We start from the raw sequence: 22483 nt of genomic DNA, 5'->3' as shown, positions 1-22483 counted from the left end.
TCCATCTTACCCTCTACAGCATTATAGAAGTGGGCCCTCGGGGCAGGGTTACACATCTTTAACTATGCAGGGAACCTTTCCGTCCTAACAGATGCCTTGTTATAGGTCCTCATAAGATCCAACCGCCCGACCAATGAACAAAAAAGAAGGACACAGGTAAAGAAAGTGTCTAGTGCAAGTCCTGGGTACAAGTGAGAGTGGATCTAGCCCTCCAGGTCCCCTCACATATCTCGACAGCAGATGCAGTCCTTCTTCTGTCTTGTCTTCCACGGGACAGTAATCCTACCCACGTCTGCAGCAGTTCCTGTCTGCCTTACAGTAAACAGTTTCACACTGCCCCTCAGGTAAGATCTGCCTGTAACAGGTGAGGCCCCTTGAAGTTAATCACACTCCTGGAAACAGCCCTGCTAGAAATGGGGTCTCTAGTTGGCAGTTGGTTTGCTCCCTGTCCAAGTAGGGACCCTCACTTTAGTCAGGATAAGGGAGATACCCGCTCAGATAACCCCTGCTCACCCCCTTGGTAGCTAGGCATGAGCAGCCAGGCTTATCTCAGAAGCAATGTGTAAAGCATTTGCACATAACACACAGTAACACAGTGAAAACACTACAAAAGGACACCCCACCAGTTTTAGAAAAATAGCCAATATTTATCTATTTAAAACTAGACAAGATACGATAAAAATCCAACATACAGTAATAAAAATATGAGACTTACTCAAAAATACAGTTCCTTGAAATTAATAGCTCCACCTGGGGCTATCACGCGTCGTAATCAACAAAACCAACAGTTCAGGCCAGGCCAGCTACGGTGTCGGGAAGACCCACAAACAGTACCTTGGATTTGTAGGGAGTCGTGAACCTCGCGGTAAGCTCCAGAGAGCAGCGTCACTGACGTCGTGCTGTCGGTTCCAGAATCGGTGCAGGAGTCATCCGGCCCTTGAAGTCACACGCATTGCAGATTGAACTCTGGGCTGATGAAGTCAGGAGCACTGGTGTGGATGGCGTCAGGGCTGCGGTGCGAAGTGGGATGATGCGACATGCGGTGCCCGCAGGTCACGGGGCAGGCAGTGGCTCGCTGATGCCGTCCAGCGGCGTTAGTGAGACCAGGGCTGTGCTGAAGCGCTGTCATCGGTAGGCCCAAGCCGGCAGTGCGGGATGGGACGGTGCTTTGTGACCCTCACGAGCGGTGTCCACAGGCCACGGTGCAGGCAGGGATGCCAAGTGACGGCACTGGAGTGGATGGTGCTGGCGTTGGTGGACCGCGGCTGCGGTGGGGACGGGATGGTGCTTTTTGCTCCTCACGAACGGTGTCCAAAGGCCACGGTGCAGGCAGCGGCACTGGTGTCAGCAGGAGCGTCGTCGTCGAGGAGGCACAGGCTGCGGTGTGAGCAGACGATGCTGGAGTGCGGGGCCCACAGGTTCCGGTGCAAGCAGAGGGTCAGTAAAATTGTCTGATGACGGCATCAGTGAGACCAGGGTCGTGGTGCATTGCGGTGCAAAGCGGGGCAGGTCACGGTACAGGTAAGCAACCTCATTGACGGCTTTGCAGTGATTATTCTTCTTGAACAGCACAAAACACAAAGTTCCCAGTGCTGCAGGTCGAGGAAACTTAAGTCTTTGGTGTCCCTGAGACTTCCAACAGGAGGCAAGCTCTATTCCATGCCCTTGGAGAACTTTCTCAAGCAGGACACACAGCAAAGTTCACCCTTTGCACTCTTTTCAGGCAGAAACAGCAACTGCAGGCCAGTCCAGCAAAGCAGCACAGCAAAGGGCTAGTACTCACAAAACACACAGTTCCCAGTGCTGTAGGTCGAGGAAACTTAAGTCTTTGGTGTCCCTGAGACTTCCAACAGGAGGCAAGCTCTATTCCATGCCCTTGGAGAACTTTCTCAAGCAGGACACACAGCAAAGTTCACCCTTAGCACTCTTTTCAAGCAGAAACAGCAACTGCAGGCCAGTCCAGCAAAGCAGCACAGCAAAGAGACAGTACTCATCCTCCAGCTCTTCAGCTCTTCTCCTTGGCAGAGGTCCCTCTTGATTCCAGAAAGATTCTAAAAGTCTGTGGTTTTGGGTCTTCTTCTTATGCCCCTTTCTGCCTTTGAAGTTGGCAAGTGTTTGCAAGGTCCTTCCTTGTCTGGGACAGGCCCCAGGCGCACACCAGGGGGTTGGAGGCTGCATTGTGTGAGGGCAGGCACAGTCCTTTCAGGTGCAAGCGACCACTCCTCCCTCCACTCTAGCTCAGATGGCTCATCAAGATATGCAGGCTACACTCCCAACCCCTTTATGTCACTGTCTAAAGGAGAGGTGTGAACAGCCCAACTGTCAAACTGACCCAGACAGGGAAACCACAAACAGGCAGAGTCACAGAATGGTTTAAGCAAGGAAAATGCCTACTTTCTAAAAGTGGCATTTTCAAACTCACAATCTAAAAACCAACTTCAGTAAAAGATGATTTTTTTAATTGTGAATTCAGAGACCCCAAACTCCATATTTCTATCTGCCCTCAAAGGGAATCTGCGCTTTAAAGTTATTTAAAGGCAACCCCATGTTAACCTATGAGGGAGATAGGCCTTGCAACAGTAAAACCTGAATTTGGCAGTATTTCACTGTTAGGACATGAAAAACACACCAGTACATGTCCTACCTTTTAAATACACTGCACCCTGCCCATGGGGCTACTTAGGGCCTCCCTTAGGGGTGCCTTACATGTACCATAAGGGAACGTTTGGACATGGCAAGTGTACCCACTTGCCAGGTCGGATTGGCAGTTTAAAACTGCACACACAGACATTACAGTGGCAGGTCTGAGCCATGTTTACAGGACTACTAATGTGGGTGGCACAACCAGTGCTGCAGGCCCACTAGTAGCATTTGATTTACAGGCCCTAGGCACCTCTAGTGCACTTTACTAGGGACTTACTAGTAAATCAAAAATGCCAATAAGAAATAAACCAATCAACAATACAATTTACACAGACAGCCTGTGCATTTTAGTACTGATTAGCAGTGGTAAAGTGCCCAGAGTCCTAAAGCCAACAAAAACTGTTCAGAAAAATTAGGAGGAAAGAGGCAAAAAGACTGGGGATGACCCTGCAAAAAGGGCCAGGTGCAACAAGCCCATATGTTCATCCTGCCAGAGGAACACAAATACTTCCACACACTCAAGGCGTTGGTCTTGCTTTGGAATCAGTTTTCACTTATCAAGGGGGCAACTCATTTGCCAGATGACAGGTGAAGCTCATGCAAATCGGTCTCCAGAGGGTTTAGTGCTGCAGGACCTCCATCAGCAAATTAGCTTTCAAGGGAAAGCGACATCAAGTAGAAACGCTTGTGGGTTGATCATCTCCTAAAGCTGTGTGCAATGAAGGGATTGCCCAGCTGTAGAGGGGAGGGCACTGGGCCTGGTGGAAGCCATACCTTGTGATCTTCCTTCCACTGTGTATGGACCTTCTGCTGACATCCCAACCAGCTACAAGAAACACCTCATGCTCAAGATATGCGTCACAGTCCACATCTCCCTGGGCCTAATCCTTGTATACAGACCACCAATATCACCAGCAACATCACGACTACGTGGCACCCCCTAATTATCAATGGCAGCTCCTTCATCATCTGAGGAAACCTTAACTTTCACCTAAAAGACCGAACTCTCCCAAACCCTCTGACTCTTCTGGAAAACCTTGGCATCACCCTGCATGTTACCACTGACCCACGCAACTACACACCTATTGGAACCAATTTTCTCCTGGATCAGCAACATCTCAGTCATCAAGCCAGCAACCATGATCTGGACAAAAAAATGTCCTTGTGAGTTTCAGCATACCCATCCCAGACCAGGTCAGACCTACCACCATCAGAACTACCAGCCACAGCTGGAAAAGCATCACAGAAGAGGAGTGGGCTTCTGTCCTCTCACTCATCTGCCTGAGCACACCAGCAATGTGCTGAAAGGTACCAAGAACCTCAACAGCTGGATCACTGCATGTGTCACACTCTGACTCCTCTCAAGTGCAACTTACAGGCCACTTGGTGCTCACAGGAACTGAGGCTGTTGAAATACCACTGCAAGCAACTTAGGTGCAATTGGAGAGCAAGTCAAGACACCACAGATAAAGACAAATCGGATCTAAGATGCCACCACCAGCAGATATGAAAGACCAAGCACACAGCTCTTGCAGATCGCATTGATGCCAGCCCTAACAACAGCAAAGAAATCTTTGCCACCATCAAAGATTTCACTGCTCTTTCCATTGTCTCCAATAACATCGCCCCCTAACAAGACCCATGGAAGCAGCTCTCAGAATTTTTCAAAATCACCTCCATATACAGCAATGCAGCCCTCTACTGGACACCGTCACCATCGCAACTTAATCTTCCAGCATGGAAAAAGAATAAATTCTGACCTCATGGCTCGTCATCAACACTGTCAAAATGACTGCTCCAGTTAAGATCATCCACTCTGTGGCCCCATCTGTCCCTTGCCCTCACCACATCTTCACCAAAGGACTCCTACCAAACAGCGAAGCACTAACACCCATCCTCAACTTCTCCATGGACTCAGTCACATTTCCGGACACCTGGAAAAATAACACCATCATTCCCCTGCTCAAGAAACCACCCATTGACCCAGCCATGCTTTCCAACTATAGACCCCTCTGCCTCATACCATACCAGGCAAAGGACTTATACAAAATCTCACTGACCACCACAGCAACCACCGTCTCCTCAATGTCACGTAGTCCAAATTCAGGCCCAACCACTGTACAGAAACAACACTCATCATTTACACAGACAACAGCCAGACGATCCTTGAAAGGGGGAGATGGCAGGCCTCATTCTCCTGGACTTCTCTGCAGAATTTTACACCCCATCCTCATCAGGCACCCGCATGAGATGGCATCAAGACCCGTTATCTGCTGACACTGCTCTTTCTTAACAGATAGAACACAAGCGGTCAGCCTGGCACTTTATTCCTCGGAAGCCTGCAAACTTACCTAAGGGGTGCCTCAAAGTTCATTGCACATCTCCACCCTTTTCAATGCATACATGATTCCCTCTTGCCAACATAACCATGCTCGTGACATCAACATCCTCTTGTCTGCCGACAACATGCACCTCATACTCTTCTTCTCGGACAAGACCCCAAGCACAAAAAGCCAGTTCACACCCTGCATCACCAAAGTCATACCAAAGTCACTAACTGGATGAAAGCCATCGGCCTCAAGCTCAGCACCAACAGGATGTAAATAGTGATCTTTGGTAATAACACCTCAGCATGGGACTCGACCTGAGGCTAGCTGAATGCGGACCCACAACCAGCACCCACGCCAGGAACCTTGGAATAATCATTCACAGCAAACTGGACATGAAAGCACAAGTCAACGGCATCACTGCATCCTGCTTCCACACCAAGAAGATTCTGGGTATGATCTTCAAATGGCTCCCAAGCAATACTAGAAAAACGTTCACCCACGCCCTAGTTATAAGCAAGTTGGAGTACGGGAACAACCTCTACACCGGGATCACCAACCAACTTACCAGAAGACTACAAACCATTCAAACCTCTGCAGACAGACTCATCCTCAACCTTCAACACAGAACTCACATCACACCTAAGGGAGCTTGGCTGGCTTATAATATACAAATGTGCTTATTTCAAACTCTTCACACATTCCAGGCACTACACAGATTAGGCCCCACCTACCTAAACAGTTGCATCTTCTTCTACAACCACCCAGACATCTCCGCTATGCAGGACTCCGACTTGTACACATCCAATGCATCCACAGAACCAAATCAGGAGGACGGACTTCACTTACATCACTCCTAGAGTATGGAACGGCCTCCCACTCCATGTCAGAGCCTCCTCTCTTCTTTTCTGCAAAAAGCTGAAGACCTGGCTTTTCAATCATCCAACCTACCATTGGCAGGGCTAAGCACACACAGCTACTCAATGCCAGGGTACCCTCGTGGGTGATAGTGTGCTTTACAAATACACACACCATAGCAACAAGAGGCTAGCTGTCTGTGGACTCTGCTGAGGCACATGTTGGGCTGGAGTTGAAGGTAAGTCACAGCTCGCTGGGGTTACAGGGGGGCGGGGCGGCACGCAGGGGGGGATATCAAAATGTTTTTTAAAAATACTTTGCTGCATGCCATGCCACTCTGCCGCTCCTCTGTCTCCTCAGCAGGCACAGGCTCCCAGCCTGCCCTGCGGCCAATCCTGATGCTGCTCAGAGCAGCATTGGGATTGGCTGGGAGCACCCAGGCAATCCCAGGCAGACGGGGCCTGTGTCTGCTCTCTCCACACCGGCAACACACTGCTGGGCTGGAGAGAGCACCGTGCGCATGTGTGTTTGGCCGGCTCAAGACGTCCGGCCAAACACACATGCGCAGAGGAGAGTGCACAGTGCACTCCCCTCAGTACTCGTCATCCCCAATGCCCCGCCCCTTTAACAACGAAGGATAATAAACTGTACGAAGGATAATAAACTCTAGTTTATTATCCTTTCGTTGTTAAAGGATTTGCAGTGGTTGCTGCTGGCAGGGGGGCGACGCTCCTGCGCCCATAGCGGAGGAGCGGCCACTGCCCTAAGGTTGGAGTGTGCGCTGTTACTGATGTGGGATGCAGGAGGAGGAGTGGAAGAGAGAAGTTCAAGGGGGCCTCATATTGGTGGAGGTGGTCAGGTGTTTGAAGGATGATACATCTCAGAAGACGTTAGTGAAAGGATTGAAACTTCATCGATTGGTTACGGATGAACTGTCTGAGAGTGGCCCAGATTGGTGGTCCTGGTTCTTTACATAGAAAGATTGTGGCGTTAGCTCGTTTGAGGCATTTTGTTGCCCCTGGGGGTGGAAAGGGCTGTGAGAGAGTGTCTGGAGAGTTCTAACAGTGACAAGGCGCTAAAACTAAGGGCCAGATTTACAAGAAAGTGGCGCACCAGCATTGATGCGCCGCTTTTCTTGTGCTCCTCCCACCGGCACCTAACGACACCATGTGGCGCACCATGGCGCACATTAGGACAATAGAATCAATTTTTTAATGCTATTGTGGCGCTTTGTTGCACTAGCGTCAAAAATGTTGACGCTAGAGTAGCAAAGTGCAAGGAGGCCCATTGGGCTCAATGGGTGCGTCCATTTAATACCTGCTTTGAGTAGGCGTTAAACATGACGCCAAAAACAGCACTCTCAGGTGTCTGACCTCTTCCTGCTCTGGGTCCACCTTTGCTGTTACCTCCCATGTGTGTAAGCACAGACGTGTAGGGTGGGTGGGGTCTGGGCCCGGCTGCTGGTGTCCTCACAATCCCCTCACACGTGGGAGTGCACACGTTTCACACTCGTGTGCACTCCCACGGCTCACCCTGGGCCACGGCTCTGTCTCATTAGGGGGGGTTGCACAGAGGGACTGAGGGGACACTGCCCCGCCCCGCCCCCCCCCCAGCTGGAGGAGGGAGCTGGACTGGGAAGAGGAAGAGAGGAGGCAGAAAAAGTCAAGGTGTCCGAGTGGCTGAGAAAGGAGCTGCTTTGGACTGGAAAGCAGAGGAAACAGAGCAGAGTTTGTAAAAGTCCTTGGAGCCGGATTTGTGAGCTGAGGAGGTCAGTTCTTCCACTCCAGTCCTCCGCTCCACTGACTGACCTATGGAAGGCTCCAGTAGAGACTCCCGAGAAGGCATCACGTGAGATCAGAAACCAGCCCACCCCTACACCGCTCCCATCTCACCGGTTCCGTTCGGTGTCTGACCCGTCAGACCTCACTCAATCCCTCCACTTCGACCCCCTTTTCACCAGGGTCAGTTTGGTGTCTGGCCCGTCAGACATCAGTCAACGGCTGACTCCAGCATCACCTCCCGTTGTCACCAGCCTCAGGTGTCTGACCTCTTCCTGCACTCTCTCCTGCCCCTTCTGTTCCCCCGTACTCCAATGTGTATAGGTACAGACACTCGCAGGGGGGGTGGGAGGGGGGCCGGAGGACAGAACAGGGTCATGCATTATATGTGCGTCTCACGAGCAGACACTCCATGGAACACACCGTCCTCTTACCCCTCAGCTGGGTGGGGTCTGGGCCCGGCTGCTGGGGTCCTCACAATCCCCTCACCCTTCCCAGTGTCTCACTCTCCTGTGCACCCCCACGGCTCACCCTGCTGCCCCCAGAGTGTGGGTTTAACACGAGATGTGCATCCCCTGCTGTAGGATTCTGCGCATGTAACATACAGTCCCCCTCCAATGCTGATGTGGCTGGGTAGCCCCCCTGCTCCAGCTGTTTCTGCAGCTGCACCGCTGGTCTGGGGCTCTGATTCTAGTGCAGCCGGTCCTGGGTTGAAATTCACAACCATTAGAGGTTATTTCAAAGTAGTTTGCTTCCTGAATCGTCTACTTTCTATTTATTGAAAAGTGCCTTTAAAAATGAGTAAATTTAGGAAAAGAAAAGAGGGCTCGTCCGGGATTTGAACCCGGGACCTCTCGCACCCAAAGCGAGAATCATACCCCTAGACCAACGAGCCAGCTGACAGATGCTCCTGAAACATGATATGTGCTGTGTCTATCATGGAGCAATTATTGTTTTTTTATTGTACCAACCTTAGATATGGCCCGGGAATCCCAGAGAACAGGAGGAGGCTTCATAAGAGGGTCTTCTGACACAGATAATCTGAATTTAGAAATGAAAGAAAATATCTGCTTCATTTATTCAAAACTGAAAACTGAAAGGGAAACATCCATCACAGATTGTGTGCGAGGATCACACATTGCGTCTGTGTAGCTTATAAAGGACCAGTCCTTAGTCCACGGTGGGGGGTTCAATGGGGAAATAAGTAAAAGTGTTTCTCCTATCGGGATCTTTTCACATTATTTATGGCCCCGCGGCAGGGGTGTTGCGTTTTGCATGTTAAGACCACACCAGTCAGAAGAAGACAGACACCAATGGTTGTGATGTCACAGTAACACTGATATGAGATGATGCGGGTCAGGGTGTTTGCTGCAGTGTGTAAGGGGATCAGGGTTTATGGAGCATAGACAGGTGCAATATTCTACTTTGCCACCAGGGAGCCGTCTACTAATCTGGGGCATTATCATTCACACTCACCCTTCCCTAGTTGTGTGCTCACTCTCTGCTGTGTCTGTTATCTTTGGTCTGTCAGGCTCTCTAGAGCATCCTATAAATAGAAGTCACCTCTCCCTGCCCGGGGGTGTCTCCTGTCCGGGGGCCACCACGGTTCTCTCTTAGAGATATCAGTCCAAGGAGCCCTTTAATGTGGTTATGTAGTATTATTAGCTCTGATGTGGTCGTGCAGTGTTACTGACTTTGCTGTGGTTATACAGTGTTATCTCTGCTGTGGTTATACAGTGTTATTGACTCTGCTGTGGTCATGCAGTGTTATTGACTGCTGTGGCCATGCAGTGTTACTGACTCTGCTGTGGTTATACAGTGTTATTATCTCTGCTGTGGTCATGCAGTGTTAATATCTCAGCTGTAGTTATGCAGTGTTATTATCCCTGCTGTGGTTATACAGTGTTATTGACTCTGCTGTGGTCATGCAGTGTTATTATCTCTGCTGTGGTCGTGCAGTGTTATTGACTGTGCTGTGGTTATGCAGTGTTATTATCTCTGCTGTAGTCATGCAGTGTTATTCTCTTTGCTGTGGTCATGCAGTGTTATTGACTCTGCTGTAGTTATGCAGTGTTATTATCTCAGCTGTGGTCATGCAGTGTTATTGACTGCTGTGGTCATGCAGTGTTATTGACTCTGCTGTAGTCATGCAGTGTTATTATCTCTGCTGTGGTCATGCAGTGTTATTATCTCAGCTGTATGTATGCAGTGTTATTGACTCTGCTGTGGTTGTGCAGTGTTATTGACTCTGCTGTGGTCATGCAGTGTTATTGACTCTTCTGTGGTCATGCAGTGTTATTATCTCTGCTGTGGTCATGCAGTGTTATTATCTCTGCTGTAGTCATGCAGTGTTATTATCTCTCCTGTAGTTATACAGTGTTATTGACTCTGCTGTGGTCATGCAGTGTTATTGACTCTGCTGTGGTCGTGCAGTGTTATTATCTCTGCTGTGGTCACGCAGTGAGATTGACTCTGCTGTGGTTGTGCAGTGTTATTATCTCTGCTGTAGTTATACAGTGTTATTGACTCTGCTGTGGTCATGCAGTGTTATTATCTCTGCTGTGGTTATGCAGTGTTATTATCTCTGCTGTGGTCATGCAGTGTTATTATCTCTGCTGTGGTCATGCAGTGTTATTATCTCTGCTGTGGTCATGCAGTGATATTGACTCTGCTGTTGTTATGCGGTTGTTGGAGCAGACTCCACAATTAATCATTCTGTGTTTTAACTGATACTAAAGAGTCACAAATGCAGTCTTTTTACTGTGTTTAATATAACAGATATGTTAACCTTGGCCTTGCCCTACGCGTGTGTTCAAACTGCACATTTCAAATGTGCGAGACTCAGTGCCTGACGCTCATTCTTTTCTCCCCCCGACAGTGCATGAAAAGCCTCAAATGTGACCTTCATTACTTCATTAATTGCACAAAATTCAGTAGCTCTAAGGCCTTGTTTGCACTGCAACATTATTATGTTGTATTATTTTTATGTTCATGATGTTACTGGAGAGGACAGATTTACAACTGTACACAACTGAAGGCCGGTTACTGAGGCCGGACTGAGGTACTGTGTATAGTTTTGAATGTGGAATTGTTCTCTCTGTAGGACAAATGCAGAGTTACTCATTAGATGTAGAGGGAAGGTCATGTGACCATGTGATGTGGTTTCTGTTGTACTGTTGGGTTATATAATGCAACTTCCTTCATCAAACCACACAACCTGTTCAGTTTCTCTGTTCAAAAGTGTAAACAAACTCACAGTGTCGGAAATGAGCCACGTTCTTTCACATCCCGCTTAGAGAGCAGACTCCAGGTTAGTCTGTTTATCAATCTGCAACTGGAACATGTTTCAAATGTTTTATTCTGGCTTATACTGAGCAGCATGACGCATGCGCCGTGGCTCTCATTTGCCTCATGCTAGACCGTGACCAGGCCTGACAACTGATCACAGAAGGGTTCAATTCCCGCTGCCAATGATATCTTACATTTATTTGCACGTTGCACGTTTTGAATTCCCTTCTTTCTATTCTGCATTGATTTTTTATGTTTAAATAAACCTTCGTGGTTTGCACTTTCAACCTAGTCATGTGTAGATTTACCTGTGTGGAATTTCCATGTCAATTCTCTAGATTTACATGATTTACGTTCAGGGCTCTCGTCTTTAAGACAGTCACACAAGCCCTGACCCTTCATCCTTCTGGATGTAAAAAGCGGTGACCGTCTGTTCCGGGCATTTGTGCAGCGCACCGGGCGCCGCTGGGTCAGAGTCTGATCCGGCTCATGACAGGATGTTGTGTTTGTTGTTTTCTGATCCCAGCCTTGATGTGCGGTGTGGTTGTTTCTTGGCGCTAAGGGTATATGATTGTGCTGTGTCATCATCATAATAACTTTATTTCAATCACCAAGATCATAAAAGTACAAACAAAGCAAAAAATGATCACAGTAGTGCACACATAAACAAAAAACATAACTCAAAGGTCAGTAACACGTAATTCTTCACAAATCTTGCTCGAGTAGTACTACAACATAATTGCTTGGAGCTATGAATAGAGGGCGCCGGGATTAAAATTAATTATAAAATCAAATCAATTATGCACAGAATCAAATTAACAAGTCGGTTGCTATACTTGATGACTATTGTTGTTTCAGAAGATACCACCAGCCTTCCCTTGAAAGTTTTAGGGTAAGTTATGCAATGCATACTAAAAACTACAACAGCCTCATTAATAAGTGCAAATGCTTAGAGGAGGGGTTCCACTTAAACAATAAAAGTGCAGGTGCAGAGAGAATTTGTAGTCTTGGATCATAGAGACAGAGTTAAAAAAGCAGAAACAGGCCACAATCACTTTGGGTTGCAAATTATGTAAAAAACTCAAAGTTAAAACCAATCTCATCAGTACTAACATTATCAGGCTAACTTCATTTCTTACTAGCACAATAACTCACTTCGTTAAAATTGCTGCTCCCATTTCCAAATTGTGCGACAGCAGTAAAGAGCAATAGCTAAGAGTAACATAAGCCCCACTTATGATCCCAACTTTCGATATTAGCAGTATGTTTGTTGTTAGAAATGGGGTTTCTGGTTGTCAGAGTGTGCACCCTATACAAGCAGGAACCACCACTCTAGTCAGGGTAAGTCAGACACACACTTTAAATTATCCTGTGCTCACACTCTGGTACCCTGGCATAAAGCAGGCAGGCTTAACTTAAGAGGCAATGTGTAAAGTATTTGGGCAACACACACAGTAACACAACGAAAACACACCAGAAAAATACTCCACAAGGGTTTGGAAAAATAGAGAATGTTTATCTGAGCAACACAAGACCAAAATGACAAAACCCCAATAAATAGAAGTCGAGATATGATATTTTTAAAGAATAAACTGAAAATAGTGCTTAGAGGTCACTAGCTGTCAAAAGGTTACTTCAGGTCACGGGGGACTGCTGCTAATCTGGAGTTCAGGCCGACCGCGATGGAGGGAAGGCCACCCGAAGAACCCAAGCAGGGTCCACTGAAGAAAGTACCTCAGATGGAGCAAAGCATCAACGTCGAGGACACGATGCATTGACCTGTTCCATGCAGACGGGTCTGCATCTTTGGCTCCATTGGAATCCAGACAATGCGCCATCATCGAGCAGAGCAGAGCGTCGTCATTAAGTCGTGCAAGCTGTTAATCAACTGTCGCTGAACGGCCTCTGCGTCGAAGGACGATGCATCTGTTCCGACAGGCATAGTGGTGACGATGCATCCGTTTTTGCAGAAAGCAGCTACAGAGCCCACTTCTGTGGCACCTCAGGTAAGGGTAGGATTCACAGATGACAGTGTCCAGCAGCACCAGCAGAGTTGCAAAAAGTATTTTGTGTTCCGGAGACTTCAGTAAACAGGAGGCAAGCTAGCAAGTCCTTGGAGTCACTTCGGGGTCAAGTCCTTGTCCTCAGCAGGGCAGAGACCGGCAGGCAGCCGAGCAGAGGAGCAAAGCAGAGAAGCGGTTCCACAGAACAGTCAGTCCAGGCAATGTTCAATCCTAATGCTGTTTACCCTCAAATTTGCCCATGTAAAATGACCCCAGACGCCATTGAGGAATCACCCCTGTTATTGAGATTATCATAGAGAAAAGGAATCTTGAAAGAAGTAATTGGAGGTCTGTGTAATTCACCTATATTGCCCTTACAAAAATCAAATAAGAAATGAAGGATTGTACAAGACCCCCGAAAGATTAATCAGATTGTCATTCCATGCTTTCCTGGGGTACCAAACCCTGCTGTGATATTGTTTCATATTCCCTCAGGTACAGAGTAGTTTATGGTAATTAATCTTTGCCAGGCATTTTTCTCTGTTTGTGGCTTGAAGAGAGCCAGTATCTCCTCGCGTTTCAGTCCCAAGTGAAAAACCTTGTGTGGTGCTGCGCCCCACAAGGCTATACAGAGAGTCCTTCAAATTCTTAAAAATAATTTAGTGACTTTGCAGTTATCTTGTAGCTCGACTCTAATCCAATACATGGTCTACTGATTGTGTCAATGACAAAGGAAGCTTGCAGACAAGACACCACGGCTTTACCTAATCAGTTAGCTCTGAATGGACATTAGGTTTTGCCTGAGACGTTTCAGCACTGTCAGGAGGTAGTCACGTACCTAGGTCACCAAATATCAAAAGGAGCGCAACAAGTGTCTCATGAACGAATAGAGACAGTCCTTAAAATGAAATGAAGCTTTTCATCCGCTTTGGTAAACAGAAAATCTGGATTTTGTTAAAGACACAGAGGCTAATATTATGTAGTAATTCATTTACTGCTACCACCCAGCAGCCATTATGAAGTCACCAGAACTCACAACATTCTAAATATTCCAAAGACTATCAAACTCCTTGGCACCCGGTCCACCTCCTTCTTTTATTGAAGCTGCGAGGTTACTTCATGAAGCAGAACTTGTTCCAAACGGAATCCTCCTCACACGTCAAAATCCTGTATATGTCCACGTCCGCTTAATCTTGACCTGCGAGAAAAAGCAAACAAATTAGAGAGGGATAGACAACAGGGAGGGATAATACGCCGTGTCTTTAATAAAATCCAGATTTTCTGTTCACCAAAGCTGATGAAAATCTACATTTTATGTCAGGACCCAGAGGCTGACAGTATGCAAGTTCAAAGCTTTGCAATCAATGACTTTGCTGCATTATCTATTAGTATGAAATAAAAGTGTTGAAAAGTAGAAACAGAAGACCAGTCAGCACAATATAGGATATCTTGCAAGCTTGCCTCCAACAAACAAGCCTTGGAAGCTGCAGCTCCTCTCACCGAATGGGCACCAAACACATTCACGTCTACACCAGCTCTGTACATTAATTCTGTCACCCATCTAGCTAGACTAGGTGCAGACACCCCTTTGTGTGGTTGTTTAAGTGAAATGAGAATCTGAGTCACTCCAGCCTGTCTCAAACATTCAGTTCTATTTTCATACTCTTTCACACAATTAACCACACACAAGTCCTTTCTTTCTTCAAAATATGAATAACAAATTCAAATTGAATACGTCTTAGTTATCTGCCTTAAATGAAAACATATTACTTCTGGAGTATAAGATCTTTGAGATATTTCCAAGGCTTGTACATCAGACATTCTTCTAAAAAGACCAAACACAGCAACATTGCTAGCTTGAAAGACAAATCTCTTACACTTAATTTCTCCTTACATTTCCAACTTTCATTGAACCTCAGAACTTTGGCAACATCACAAAGTGAAGTTTATCTCAGCCCTGGTGGCTTAGCAATTCTAATACTGCACAAAAGTCTCCTAACCATAATATCCTGACCTACCGATAACCCTTTGACCAAAAAATGTCCGGCAGCAATTGCCGACTTAGACATGTTTACTGTTCTGTAAGCCAAGCCTTTCTCAAATAACTGAGATAGAAAATGTATTATCTCAGCTACATCCACTGAAACGGGATCCAGATCTCTGTCCATTCAACAGCAAACCCATTTGTCCATTGCCAATCTATTCCTCTTTCTAGTTTCTGTTGCCCACAATTCTTTGATAAGTCCAGAAGCCTCTGATGAAAGGCCTGGCTTCCTCCAAACTCTCCTGAAAGATCCCACCCCACCAGTATTAACTGGTCGGAAATTACTAGATAGTGAATGGCTCCCTCTGGCCCTTGTAAGATTTCTGGAAACTGAGGGAGCAACAGAGGATAATCTACACTCATCTACAACATGATCGGGTCCCAAGCGTGGGACCTCCACAATGGAGTCACTACCACAACTTTCTCTTTCCATCTGCGTATCATGCCCATTACCCTGCTTATCAATGCAAAAAGTGGAAAAGCTTATGGGCGAAGACCTCTCCAATCCTGAAGGAAGGGATCTACCTCTTCTGCCTCCGGATCTGGCCTCCAACTGAAAATCTTTTCAAAGGAGCTTTTACTCTGTTTGCAAAAACATCTACCAGAAATGGACCTCTAAACCTCTCTAGCTCTCTTAAAACATTCCGATCCACCATTTAATCGCTTGAATCTAGTAAATTCCTTGACAATCTGCCTCTGCTTTCCGTAGACCTGGAATATGTTCCGCCTGAACTTTCAGACCTCACTGAAGACAATAGTCCCAAAATATCTTTGCCAAATCTGCTAAGCCCCTTCAACGTGCACCTCCTAGTTTGTTGACATATCTCACTGCTGAGACATTGTCAATTCTCAGCAGTACAGAACACTTGACAATTTTGTCTGCAAAACATCTCACATAGAAGGATCTTGCTAAAAGTTCTAAACAGTTTATATGCAAATTCTTTTCCTGTTCTGTCCAATGACCCCCCAGTGCATTTTGATCCTCATCTCGCACCCCAACATCCCAAAATTACATCTGATTCCACAATCAAGTCCGTATTCTCTCCAATAATTGTGCATCCATTCCATACCTCGATATTCCTCAACCACCATGTCAATTCCTCTTTTGCTTTTAAAGTCAGACATGCAGATTTTGAATAGTGTAAACCATCTTTTAAATGTTTCGCCTTCAAACTCTGTAAAGCCCAATAATGCAAAGGGCCAGGAAAGATAGCTTGGATTATAGAATCTAAAAGACCCCCAACGGGGGGGCGTGGCTGGGCGCCATGACGGTAGCAGCCTCCCTATAAGGCTCCCGTCCTTCTCTCCCTGTCCCAGGAGATCCTGACCTGCATGGGCCCTACAAACCAGCTGGCAGTGGGGCTGAAGATATGGAGTGTCCAGCGAAAGCACTGCGGGAGCGCTTTTAGCCCCAGGGACCATTTTTTGAGGCTGATATTTCGATCGTCGTGGAGCCGCGAGTGATCCAAGATGGCAGCTGCCATCTCTGGCACCGTGCTGAAACCCCGCTGACGCGGCGGAGATCGCCCGGACGACCCGGCTAGGAAACTGTCAGTTCAGGGACCGCCCGAGCCGCAGGATCGGCCAGTGGGAGCGGCGTGGGGGCAGATGGACGCCCGAGGACTTGCCGAGCCCAAATTCGAAGAGCGCAACCAAACTTGAAAACCCCCTACTTTGATTTGATCTGAACCCAAATGGAACGAAGGCCAGGGGGACACAAACTGAGTTGAACGGAGTGTAAAAGCAACATTCCAAGAGGCGCTCAACCGCGGGAACCCCAGGTATAGCATCGACCACCTGGTAAATTGTTCAAAAACTTCCAATAAGAGGCGCACAAAAGACCTCACCCCTTTGGAGATACGAGGAGAAAGCCACTAGAACTATTAAAACCTGGTTCCCCCCACCCCCCAGGACCGCATCTTCCTGCAGGAAAGGAAAGGAAAAGAGCGGCCTTGTTGATGACCGTGGGAGGGATCGAGCGGGGCAGACCTGAAGCCCCATTGGAGCAGAACGAAATACTGAACACCTGAGCGGTGAGTTAGGACGAAAGTTGGTGGAGACCACTGCTAGGCGCTTGGGAAGAAAGAAGGGGCTATAAGGAGAGAAACAATCCCACAAACAGAACAAGCCTGACCCCTTATGTGAAAGGACCCCCACTGATCTGGAACAGAACCTAACACAGTGTCTATCTTGAAAAATGAACAGGATGGGTAGGACGGGCAAGAAAAAAGAACTAGAAACAAAAAGTGGACCCTTTCCGAGAGAGATGGCAGATCTGGGAGATCCATTAGTTCCCGCTCCAGAGGGGAGGGGAGGAGACCCCACTCTTCAAGATGTCCTACTAGCTATCTCGGCATCCCTGGTCACCCTGGAAGGGAAAATCGACGCGCTGGCCTCTGATTTTACGGTACTTAGGGATGATCATCGTCGCCTGGCTGAGAGAGTGAATGCCACAGACAAACAACTTGAGGAACTACGGTCCGAGATCAAAGACAACATCAAAACAACGCTGCAAATGGAAAAAAGGATCCAAATACTAGAACTACGAGCAGATGCAGAAAACCGCTCTCGCCGGAACAATATTCGGGTAATTGGATTACCTGAGCGGGCAGAAAAACCTAACTTGGTGGAGTTCCTTGAGCGCTGGCTGAGGGAGGAGGTGGCTGAGAATGGTTTCTCCTCCTTTTTTGCAATTGAGAGAGCACATCGAGTTCCGGCTTGCCCCACCCCTCTGGGGCCCTCACCGCGACCAATAATAGCTAAATTGGTTCACTACAGGGATCGAGACTTCATACTGAACCAGAGCAGGAAGAGAGGAGACAACATGATAGATAACCAAGTGGTCCGCATCTTCCCAGACTTCTCCAAAGAGGTACAGAAACAAAGAGCTTCCTTTAGGGATGCCAAACAGAGACTACATAAAATGGGGATTCAATATGGAATGATGTTCCCGGCCAGACTGAGAGGGGTGACCAAAGCGGGCATACAATTTTTCAACACAGCCGAAGAAACCAGGCAATGGATTGACACACAATCCCAGGAAGAACAGTTACAGAGCTCTGAGATCTCTCAGTCAGAACGGCGGAAGAAAGTCAACCGCAGTAGAACCAGCAGAATGGGTAGCCCGTCTCCATCCGAAATATTGAAAGAGAGACAAAAGGCGATGGAGGCACCTGCCTCCTTTGGGAGCCCAGACCCGGACTCCTATAAACCGACACAAGAGGAACCCGAATTGTCAGGATCTGAGCTAGAATCGGATCTATCACGCTCGCCGGATAAATTTGGCCCCAGTGTGACACCTGGCACCTCAGACTGCATCACTTGAGGAGACGTTGTCTGAACTTGATTATTGAAAATAGCAAGGCCAAAATTGAGAGGATGTTACAAGCAATGAGACGTTGAAGAGCTAATCTGAGATCATCTCTGGGCCCTACTGTGTAACAATAACTGAACTTGCAAAAACACAGGAACAATGTTGATCCAGTATATTACCTGCCCCGGGACGGGGAGATGGTGTCACAGTGCACCTTAGATTTGAGATAAGAGCACCCCCCCCCTATTTGACACATTGGATTATAGCTTTTCTTTGGTTTGGGCGAGAGACGTTCCTACTTTTGTCCTGGGGATGGGGAGTTTGGATGTTAGTTATAGGGGTTTAGGGGTGGGGACAACTGAGCTTCTGATAAGAATTTCTACAAACAAGGCGCTAACATGGATATCTACTAAACTGGGAGGAACGAGTGGCAGTGCTAGTGAATGGGGTACTTGGCCAGGTGGGGAGAGGGAAACACCAATATGACGACATTAAATTCATATAAATTCCTCACATGGAATGAAAGAGGCATGCACTCGATGACTAAAAGATATAAAAAAAAATCATATTTGTGCATTCACTCTAGAAAGTCACACAGATGGAGTTGGGGTGTGCCGTGCTTATCTTGATGGCCCATTACCAGGATGATAGGTCTTCCTGTGCTAGAGTTGTGGGAGGAGCTGACACTTGCACCTATATAGGGCTGGGCCTGTCCTCACACAAAGCAGTCTCCAACCCTCTGGAGTGTGCCTGGGGACAGGGTAGGGAAAGACAGGGACTTGTGCACTACAAAAACTTCACTTTGAAGTTTGCCAACTTCAAAGACAGAAATGGGTATAAGTACTGGACCTCTGACACCACATAGCTAGAACACTTTTGAACTGAGGACATTCTGCCAAGAAGAAGAGCATGATGCTGTCACTCTGCTTGTTGCTTTGTTGTGTTGGCCTGCTTCTTGCTGCTTCTGTCCTGGGAGTGAAAGGACTGGACTTTGCTTTCTACATCCTGCATTCCAAAGATCTCCAAGCACTTGAACTGAGCTTGCCTCCTGTTAGGGAGTCTCAGGGCCCTCAAAGACTTCACTTACCAGGACATGTGCTCTCTTGTTGAATGTCGTGACTTGACAAGTGGTGCTAAAACCAGTTCCTGGGCCCTTGCAAAAGAGTTCTGGTGCAACCAAAAACAAACTAGTGCATCGATGTCCAGAATGACATCAGGATCGGCACCGCTCTGTGACTCTGTGCCACTGCCTGCACCAGAGCCATGTTCCTCGCTCAGTGCAATGACTGCGACCTTCACCGCAGGCCCGACGCTGCTGCAGCACCTTCAAAGTCTTGCCACAACATGAGTCTCAAGCGCCACGTCACTGACATTCATGGCACCCGACTCCGACTCTGCCGCAGCAAATGTGGCCTGTGGTGTGATCGTGGCACACAAAGTCAACACCTCACGTCTTAGCTGCTTGATTCATCGACCATGTCATAAGGAACTGATGCCTTACCACCAATGCCGCATCACCTCCCCTACAACCGTAAGGAACCGAAGCCTCAACTCCCCGGTGGTGGTAAGGAACCAATGTCGCACCAGCTCCAGCAAAGCCTCACTTCCCATACTCTGAAACATCTTTGTTTCCTCATAGTTTTCCAAGGTACAGTAACCGGAGTCCGTGGGACTCTTTGACCGGCCCGCCCTCGTGAGTGGCGTCAGACTGGAGATGACCCTGTCAAGACGTTGTGATAGCCCCAGTTGGAGCTATTGTGTTTCTCAGTGCTATACTACATTTAATCTTTAAAAATGTGTATCTTTACTTGTGAATGTTGGATTTTGCTGATCTGGTCTTGTTTTACTCAGATAAATATTGGCTATTTTTCTAAGCTAGTGTGGAGTACTTTGGTGGTGTTTTCACTGTGTTACTATGTGTGTGTGTACAAATACTTTATACAATGCCTCTGAGATAAGTCAGACTGTTTGAGCCAAGCTACCAAAGGGGTGAGCAGGGGTTATCTTAGCTGTGTGACTCCCTTACCCTGACTACAGTGAGGGTCCCTACTTGGACAAGGTGAAAACCACCGCCAACTAGAGACCCCATTTCTAATAATGACATTCTTTACTCCTTTAACTAACAAGATCATTACTGATCATAACGTGCATGATGTAGCCTGTAAAATTAACCCAGACAAAAGAATATTCAAAGATGAATTGAATGAAAGGATAAGAGTAGATAAAGAAAGAGAAGAGAAAATGAATGCTGTCCATATTACTGGGAAAGGAGAGGAGATTTTAAAGGAAACTCCTCCTGAATTGAGTCTTGAAGTGAATAAGAAAAGGAGCACTGTATACAGTATGTCAGCCAGAGGGAATTGAGACAGGCAAGAAATTAGGATGCAGTGAGTGTGGACACAGCTATTTAGTAAAAGGAAAGACCCTTTCCACTGTAGAAGCTAGCATTAAAGACCTATGTTATGTATTTGGTCAATCAGCTTATTTTCAGTGACCACCTAATTAAGTAGGAAGTTTCTATGCTGCATTAGGTTTTCTTCAAATTTACAAAATTAATTAATTAGATTCTCCTCTTGATAATTATATTAAAATAAGTAGAGGAAGCTTTAAGTAGATTCTTATTGATATTTTTGGAGCATTAATACCATCTGTAGGAGTAGCGCTGAATGATATAAAGATTAGAAAAATGTCTGCCTTGGTTGACAGCTTGCTACTCACACTGTACGCACACTGATTAATAAAGGGGTGCTTGCAATACGGGCTATGATTACACAAAACCGTCTTATGTTGGATTTGCTCCTCCCAAACAAATACGGAGTTTGCAAAGCCTTTAATTCTCGATAGGGGCGGCTCCTTCGCAATGGCGCAGAAGCGTCGCCCACTGGCTCAGAGCAAGCAGCTCAAAAATAAAACAATATTTAATTATTGTTTTAATTTTCAGCTGCTGGCTGAGCCAGCATCGGCAGGGGGGGGCTGGGCCATGGGAGGAGGGAGGAGGAGGGGAGTGAGTGCACTTAAAAGTGCGTATGTCAGTTTGGCCAGCTGTCTTAGCCCGGCAAACTGACATGCACAATTGGGTTTCTTCACCCTGGCTGTGTTGTGCAGCCGGGTTGGAGAAACAACACAGGCACCGCTCAGACCAATCCTGACGCTGCTCTCATGCAAGGTAAAGAATGAGAGCAGCTCCAGGATTGAGTGGGAGTCTGTGCTGGTGTCCCAGGGAGTGCTGGGACACCAACTCCATCGAGAGAGGAGCAGGGCAGCCAGAGACCGAAGATAGGTATGTTTAACAAAATATATATTTTAGTATTTCCCCCTCACCTTTACCCCCCTTTTGAGATTTGAGGCAGCCGCCACTGATGCTCGAGAGTGCTGTGCTTACATTCCTCTCATAAATTATAAGCTTAATGGCTATATTGTTAATATTACACACATAAAGCATGAATTAACTGAAGCAGAAGAGAGAGGTGCATGGGAAGAATCCAGGTCATTTTTGGGATCGGTCGGTCACAGGTTTGGGTAGATGGGCCAATGGCTGGGGGTGCAGATGGTGGAGTTTAGAAACTGCTGTTATCACCAATGTTTGCCACATTAGTCGGTATTGTACGTGTGTTTATTTTCTTGAAATGTTGCAAAGGACTTTCATCATTGAAGGGAAAACTTGTGGGACTAAGATGATGGCAGCAACGAGAGGAAGAAACCGAAAGAGACGGATGTCAAAGTCGAGGAGATGCAAAGTGAACTTTATGATAACTTGAGGGATTTGCAAGAGACCAAACAGAAGAACCGAAGTGAATGAAAGATGCACTTTAATAAAGAATTGAAGTGATGATGAAATCATTGGGGGGGCGCTAATTTTCTATTAATAAAAATCACTCACGTGAGCTATTGCTAATATTTAAACCTGCTTACACTGTCCTTCATGTTGTTTAAACGCCATCCTGTGTCACGTGATATTAATATTGATTTCTCTTCTAAAATAAACTTTAATAGTTTCACACCAGTAAGCAGGAAAAGACTTCAGAAAAGGTCTCCTGGATGTACTAAGCCACTGATAAGCTTTGTGAACCAGCAGTCACTCACTCCTCTGGCAGTGGTTTGTGACTGTCCATAAAATGTTTAGTTACTGGTGACAACTCAAGTGAAGAAGAAGTACATGTAATGAAACAGTTCCAATTTCAAAAGTAATAAAGTGCGCGCTAATAGAATTGAAAAAATAAAATGAAACC

At 46.8% G+C, this 22483-nt stretch overlaps 1 non-coding gene across 1 annotated transcript; it reads right to left on the bottom strand.

The window, feature by feature from the left end:
• Nucleotides 1-8429: 8429 nt before the first annotated feature.
• On the bottom strand, nucleotides 8430-8501 carry TRNAP-UGG (transfer RNA proline (anticodon UGG)). Its single transcript has one exon. It is a non-coding gene; the product is annotated as a tRNA-Pro (tRNA).
• Nucleotides 8502-22483: the final 13982 nt, after the last annotated feature.

The sequence above is a fragment of the Pleurodeles waltl genome, unplaced genomic scaffold, assembly GCF_031143425.1.
Source record: "Pleurodeles waltl isolate 20211129_DDA unplaced genomic scaffold, aPleWal1.hap1.20221129 scaffold_187, whole genome shotgun sequence".
Lineage (NCBI taxonomy): Eukaryota > Metazoa > Chordata > Amphibia > Caudata > Salamandridae > Pleurodeles > Pleurodeles waltl.
Note: the sequence above shows the minus strand (reverse complement) of the source record. Positions and strands in the feature narration are given on the sequence as shown.